This window comes from Tamandua tetradactyla, chromosome 5, assembly GCF_023851605.1.
Source record: "Tamandua tetradactyla isolate mTamTet1 chromosome 5, mTamTet1.pri, whole genome shotgun sequence".
Lineage (NCBI taxonomy): Eukaryota > Metazoa > Chordata > Mammalia > Pilosa > Myrmecophagidae > Tamandua > Tamandua tetradactyla.
The window spans coordinates 134,427,208-134,434,814 of record NC_135331.1 but is presented as its reverse complement, the minus strand read 5'-3'; the positions used below and the strand labels follow the sequence as shown (position 1 = coordinate 134,434,814).

At 37.4% G+C, this 7,607-nt stretch overlaps 1 pseudogene; it reads left to right on the top strand.

The window, feature by feature from the left end:
* Positions 1–5,656: 5,656 nt before the first annotated feature.
* Positions 5,657–6,616, top strand: LOC143682757 (RNA transcription, translation and transport factor protein pseudogene; annotated as a pseudogene).
* Positions 6,617–7,607: the final 991 nt, after the last annotated feature.

Sequence of the window (7,607 nt, the reverse complement as noted above, 5' to 3'; positions counted from 1 at the left end):
AACCTGCTGGGTCTCATCCTCAAGGAAAATTGATGCAGGTGACTCCTTCCCCCTGATAGGAGGCAAGTTTAGCCTGGGAAAACCCAGCTGGAGTCTACAATACCTATGTAGACCCTCCTAAGGGTGGGGACAGAAAAGGCACCTTACAAACAGGACAAGAAACAAGAAAACAAGAACTGAAAAATTACCCTCTGTTAAACAAAACTTAAGCTAGAGGCCCAGAAAAATCTGAACTGAAGGTCAAAGAAGAGATAGACAACAAACTCATCTAGCAAGAAAACCCTAGGTAAGATAAGTGAAAGCCATCTCCAGAATAAACTAATTAAGGTAATTAAATGTCTAGATGCCAACAAAAAATAACAAATCACACCAGGAAAATTGAAGATATGGCCCAGTTGAAGGAACAAACCAATAGTTCAAATGAGATACAGGAGCTGAAACAATTAATTCAGAATATATGAACAGAAATGGAAAACCTCATCAAAAATCAAATCAATGAATTGAGGGAGGATATGAAGAAGGCAAGGAATGAACAAAAACAAGAAATGGAAGTCTGAAAAGACAAATCACAGAACTTATGGGAATGAAAGATACAGTAGAAGAGATGAAAAAAAAAACAATGGAAACCTACAATGGTAGATTTCAAGAGACAGAGGTTAGGATTAGTGAACTGGAGGATGGAGCATCTGAAATTCAAAAAGAAACAGAAACTATAGGGAAAAGAATGGAAAAATATGAGCAGGGGCTCAGGGAATTGAATGATAATATGAAGCACACAAACATATGTGTGGTGGGTGTCCTGGAAGGAGAAGAGAAGGGAAAAGGAGGAGAAAAACTAATGGAAGAAATTATCACTGAAAATTTCCCAACCCTTATGAAAGACCTAAAATTACAGATCCAAGAAGTGCAGCACACCCCAATGAGAATAGATCCAAATAGACGTTCTCCAAGACACTTACTAGTCAGAATGTCAGAGGTCAAAGAGAAAGAGAGGATCTTGAAAGCAGCAAGAGAAAAGCAATCCATCACATACAAGGGAAACCCAATAAGACTATGTGTAGATTTCTCAGCAGAAACCATGGAGGCGAGAAGACAGTGGGATGATATATTTAAATTACTAAAAGAGAAAAACTGCCAACCAAGAATTCTATACTGAGCAAGATTGTCCTTCAAAAATGAGGGAGAAATTAAAACATTCTCAGACAAAAAGTCACTGAGAGAATTTGTGACCAAGAGACCAGCTCTGCAAGAAATACTAAAGGGAGCACTAGAGACAGATATGAAAAGACAGAAGAGAGAGGTGTGGAGAAGAGTGTAGAAAGAAGGAAAATTAGATATGACATATAAAATACAAAAGGCAAAATGGTAGAGGAAAGTACTACCCAAACAGTAATAACACTAAATGTTAATGGACTGAACTCCCCAATCAAAAGGCATAGACTGGCAGAATGGATTAAAACACAGCATCCTTCTATATGCTGTCTACAGGAAACACATCTTAGACCCAAAGATAAACATAGGTTGAAAGTGAAAGGTTGGGAAAAGATATTTCATGCAAATAACAACCAGAAAAGAGCAGGAGTAGCTATACTAATATCCAACAAATTAGACTTCAAATGTAAAACAGTTAAAAGAGACAAAGAAGGATACTATGTACTAATAAAAGGAACAATTCAACAAGAGGACATAACAATCATAAATATTTATGCACTGAACCAGAATGCCCCGAAATACGTGAGGTAAACACTGCAAACACTGAAAAGGGAAATAGACACATCTAACATAATAGTTGGAGAATTCAATTCCCCACTCTCAACAATGGACAGAACATCTAGACAGAGGATCAATAAAGAAACAGAGAATTTGAATATTACAATAAATGAACTAGACTTAACAGACATTTAATGAACATTACGCCCCACAACAGCAGGATACACCTTTTTCTCAAGTGCTCATGGATCATTCTCAAAGATAGACCATATGCTGGGTCACAAAGCAAGTCTCAACAAATTTAAAAAGATTGAAATCATACACAACACTTTCTCAGATCATTAAGGAATGATGTTGGAAATCAACAATAGACAGAGTGCTAGAAAACTCACAAATACATGGAGGCTCTACAACACACTCTCAAACAACCAGTGGGTCAAGGAAGAAATTACAAGAAAAATCAGTAAATATCTCGAATTGAATGAAAATTAAAACACAACATATCAAAACTTATGGGACACAGCAAAGGCAGTGCTAAGAGGGAAATTTATTGCCCTAAATCCCAATATCAAAAAAGAAGAAAGGGCAAAAATTCGGGAATTAACTGTCCACGTGGAAGAACTGGAGAAAGAACAGCAAAGTAACCCCAAAGCAAGCAAAAGAAAAGAAATAACAAAGATTAGAGCAGAAATAAATGAAATTGAGAATATGAAAACAATTGAGAAAATCAATAAAACCAGAAGTTGCTTCTATGAGAAAATCAATAAGATTGATGACCCTTAGCAAGATTGACAAAAAGAAGAAGAGAGAGGACGCAAACAAATAAAATCAGAAATGGAAGAGGAGACATAACCAGTGACCTCACAGAAATGAAGGAGGTAATAACAGGATACTATGAACAACTTTATGCTAATAAATACAACAATGTAGATGAAATGGACAAGTTCCTAGAAAGGCATGAACAACCAACTTTGACTTGAGAAGAAATAGATGACCTCAACAAACCAATCACAAGTAAAGAAATGGAATCAGTCATTCAAAAGCTTCCCAAAAAGAAAATTCCAGGATCAGATGGCTTCACATGTGAATTCTACCAAACAGTCCAGAAAGAATTAGTAACAACCCTGCTCAAACTCTTCAAAAAAGTTGAAGTGGATGGAAAGCTATGTAATTCATTCTATGAAGCCAACATCACCATCATACCAAAACCAGGCAAAGATATTACAAAAAAAAAGAAAACTACAGACCAATCTCTCTAATGAATATAGATGCAAAAACCCTCAACAAAATTCTAGCAAATCGAATCCAGCAACATATTAAAAGCATTATACATCATGACCAAGTAGGATTCATCCCAGGTATGCAAGGATGGTTCAACATAAGAAAATCAATTAATGTAATACACCATATCAACAAATCAAAGCAGAAAAATCACATGATCATCTCAATTGATGCAGAGAAGGCATTTGACAAGATTCAACATCCTTTCCTGTTGAAAACACTTCCAAGGACAGGAATACAAGGGAACTTCCTTAAAATGATAAAGGAAATATATGAAAAACCCACAGCTAATATCATCCTCAATGGGGAAAGACTAAAAACTTTCCCCCTAAGATCAGGAACAAGACAAGGATGTCCACTATCACCACTGCTATTCAACATCATGCTGAAAGTCCTAACCAGAGCAATTAGACAAGAAAAAGAAATACAAGGCATCAAAATTGGAAAGGAAGAAGTAAAACTATCACTGCTTGCAGATGATATGATACTATACGTCGAAAACCCTGAAAAATCCACAGCAAAACTGCTAGAGCTAATAAACGAGTACAGCAAAGTGGCAGGTTACAGATCAACATTCAAAAGTCTGTAGTGTTTCTATACACTAATAATGAACAATCTGAGGGGGAAATCAAGAAACGAATTCCATTTACAATTGCAACTAAAAGAATAAAATACTTAGGAAAAAAATTAACTAAAGAGACAAAAGAGCTATACAAAGAAAACTACAAAAAACTGTTAAAAGAAATCACAGAAGACCTAAATAGATGGAAGGGCACCCCATGTTTATGGATTGGAAGACTAAATATAGTTAAGATGTCAATTCTCCCTAAATTGATTTACGGATTCAATGCAATACTAATCAAAATCCCAACAACTTACTTTTCAGAAATAGAAAAACCAATAAGCAAATTTATCTGGAAGGACAGGGTGCCCCGAATTGCTAAAAGTATCTTGAGGAAAAAAAACGAGGCTGGAGGTCTCACGCTGCCTGACGTTAAGGTATATTATGAAGCTGCAGTGGTCAAAACAGCATGGTACTGGCATAAAGATAGATATATCGACCAATGGAATCGAATAGAGTGCTCAGATATAGACCCTCTCATCTATGGACATTTAATCTTTGATAAGGCAGTCAAAGCAACTCATTTGGGACAGAACAGTCTCTTCAATAAATGGTGCCTAGAGAACTGGATATTCATATGCAAAAGAATGAAAGAGGACCCATATCTCACACCGTATACAAAAATTAACTCAAAATGGATCAAAGATCTAAACATTAGGTCTAAGACCATAAAACAGTTAGAGGAAAATGCAGGGAGATATCTTATAAATCTTATAATTGGAGGCAGGTTTATGGACCTTACACCTAAAGCAAGAGCACTGAAGAAATAAATAAATAAATGGGAGCTCCTCAAAATTAAACACTTTTGTGCATCAAAGAACTTCATCAAGAAAGTAAAAAGACAGCTTACACAATGGGAAACAATATTTGGAAACGGCATATCAGATAAGGGTCTAGTATCCAGAATTTATAAAGAGATTGTTCAACTCAACAACAAAAAGACAGCCAATCCAATTACAAAATGGGAAAAAGACTTGAACAGACACTTCTCAGAAGAGGAAATACAAATGGCCAAAAGGCACATGAAGAGATGCTCAACATCCCTGGCCATTAGGGAAATGCAAATCAAAACCACAATGAGATATCATCTCACACCCACCAGAATGGCCATTATCAACAAAACAGAAAATGACAAGTGCTGGAGAGGATGTGGAGAAAGAGGCACACTTATTCACTGTTGGTGGGAATGTCAAATGGTGCAACCACTGACAGTTTGGCAGTTCCTCAAAAAGCTGAATATAGAATTGCCATATGACGCAGCAATACCATTGCTAGGTATCTACTCAGAAGACTTAAGGGCAAAGACACAAACGGACACTTGCACACCAATATTTATAGCAGCATTATTTACAATTGCAAAGAGATGCAAACAGCCAAAATGTCCATCAACAGACGAGTGGCTAAACAAACTGTGGTATATAAATACGATGGAATATTATGCAGCTTTAAGACAGAATAAACTTTTGAAGTATGTAACAACATGGATGGACCTTGAGAACATTATGCTGAGTGAGACTAGCCAAAAACTAAAGGACAAATACTCTATCGTCTCACTGATATGCACTGACATTAGTGAATAAATTTGGAATATGTCATTGGTAACAGAGACCATCAGGAGATAGAAATTGGGTAAGATAGTGGGTAATTGGAGCTTAAGGGATACAGACTGTGCAACAGGACTGGATACAAAAACTCAGAAATGGACAGCACAATACTACCTAACTGTAATGTAATTATGTTAAAACACTGAATGAAGCTGCATATTAGAATGATAGAGGGAGGAGGGCTGGTGACATAAATGAAATCAGAAAGAAAGATAGATGTTAAAGATTGAGATGGTATAATCTAGGAATGACTAGAGTGTATAGTAATAGTGAAATGTACAATGTACAAATTTTAAAAATGTTTTTGCATGAGAACAAAGGAATGTCATTATTGCAGGGTGCTGAAAATAGATGATAATTAATACTTTAAAATGTCACCTTATGTGTGAGACTAAAGCAAAAAATGTTTGTTACAAAATTTATATTTGATCCACGTCCCGTCGCTTCTCCCGGCCGAGGCCCAGTTCCCAGCGAGGAGCCGGGGCCATGTTCCGACGTAAGCTGATGGCACTCGACTACCACAACTCCGCCGGCTTCAACTGCAGAGATGAAACAGAATTTAGAAACTTTATTGTTTGGCTTGAAGATCAGAAAATCAGACACTACAAAATTGAAGACAGAGGTAATTTAAGAAACATCCACAGCAGTGACTGGCCCAAGTTCTTTGAAAAGTATCTCAGAGATGTTAGCTGTCCTTTCAAGATTCAAGATCGACAAGAAGCAATTGACTGGCTTCTTGGGTTAGCTGTTAGACTTGAATATGGAGATAACGCTGAAAAATACAAAGACTTGGTACCTGATAATACAAAAACTGCTGACAGTGCAACTAAAAATGCAGAGCCATTGATCAATTTGGATGTAAATAATACTGATTTAAAGCTGGTGTAATGGCTTTGGCTAACCTCCTTCAGATTCAGCATCATGATGATTATCTGGTGATGCTTAAGGCAATTCACATTTTGGTTCAGAAGCGCCTGATGCAGGATGCAGTTGCTAAAGCAAATCAAACAAAAGAGGGCTTGCCTGTTGCTTTAGACAAGCATATTCTTGGTTTCGACACAGGAGATGCAGTACTAAATGAAGCTGCTCAAATTCTGCGATTGCTGCATATAGAAGAGCTCAGAGAGCTACAGACAAAAATTAATGAAGCCATAGTTGCTGCCCAGGCAATTATTGCTGATCCTAAGACAGACCACAGACTGGGAAAAGTTGAAGATGAACATTTTAGGGTTTCAGCCTTCTCACCTACTTAGTGCAGTAGGGAACTGTGTATACTTCAGGCATGTGTTTGGAAAGTAAATGTCTCATTTTCAAGGGAGGAAATCCCAAAAGATTGACTGTTCTAGAGATTTACCATCACTGTTTTCTTTAATAAAGTTGGGGAATGTGGAAAAAAAAATTTATATTTTGACTACAGCATTTCCTAATATAACTCATGTAGATAGTTTGATTGAATATCATAAGTACTTGGAATCTCAGGTAGAACATGAGATTTTGTTGGTTTGTCCAGAGTGATGCCCCGATGAATCCCAGAGTGATTTGATCAGTGACTGGAAAAGTATTTGCAAGCCCTCTTCCGGGAATGGTGAGAGTGGGGAGAAATTCAACTTCCACAAGTTGAATTCTTGATATTCTCACAAGCAGTGTGGACAACCAAAGCTATAGGCTGAACCCCCAGTCTTGGGGTTTGTTCATATGAAACTTAACCCCACAAAGGATAGGTCAAGTCTACTTAAAATTTAGGCCTAAAATTCAGCCCCAAGAGAGCCTCTTTTGTTGCTCAGATGTGGCCTCTCTCTCCAGCCAACATGACGAGCAGTCTCACCACCCTCCGCCTCTCTGCATGGGACATGACTCCCAGGGGTGTGGACCTTCCTGGCAACGTGGGACAGAGATCCTGGAATGAGCTGAGACTCAGCATCAGGGGACTGAGAAAAACCCTAGAATGAGCTGAGAATTAACAGCAAGGGATTGAGAGAATCTTCTCGACCAAAGGGGGAAGAGTAAAATGAAACTAAGTGTCAATGGCTGAGAGATTCCAAACAGAGTCCAGAGGTTATCCTGGAGGTTATTCTTATGCATTAAGTAGATATCACCCTGTTGTTCAAGATGTAGTGGATAGGCTGGAGGGAACTCGTAGAGTTGAAAACGTAGAGCTGTGTTCCAGTAGCCATGTTTCTTGATGATGATTGAACAATGATACAACTTTCACAATGAGACTCTGTGAATGTGAAAACCTTGTGTCTTATGCTCCTTTTAGCTACTATATCAACAGAAGTGTAGAACATATGGAATAAAAATAAATAATAGGGGGAACAAATGTTAAATTTAGTTTGAAATGCTAGTGGTAAATGAAACTATGGTATATATAATCTTTTTTTTTCTCTATT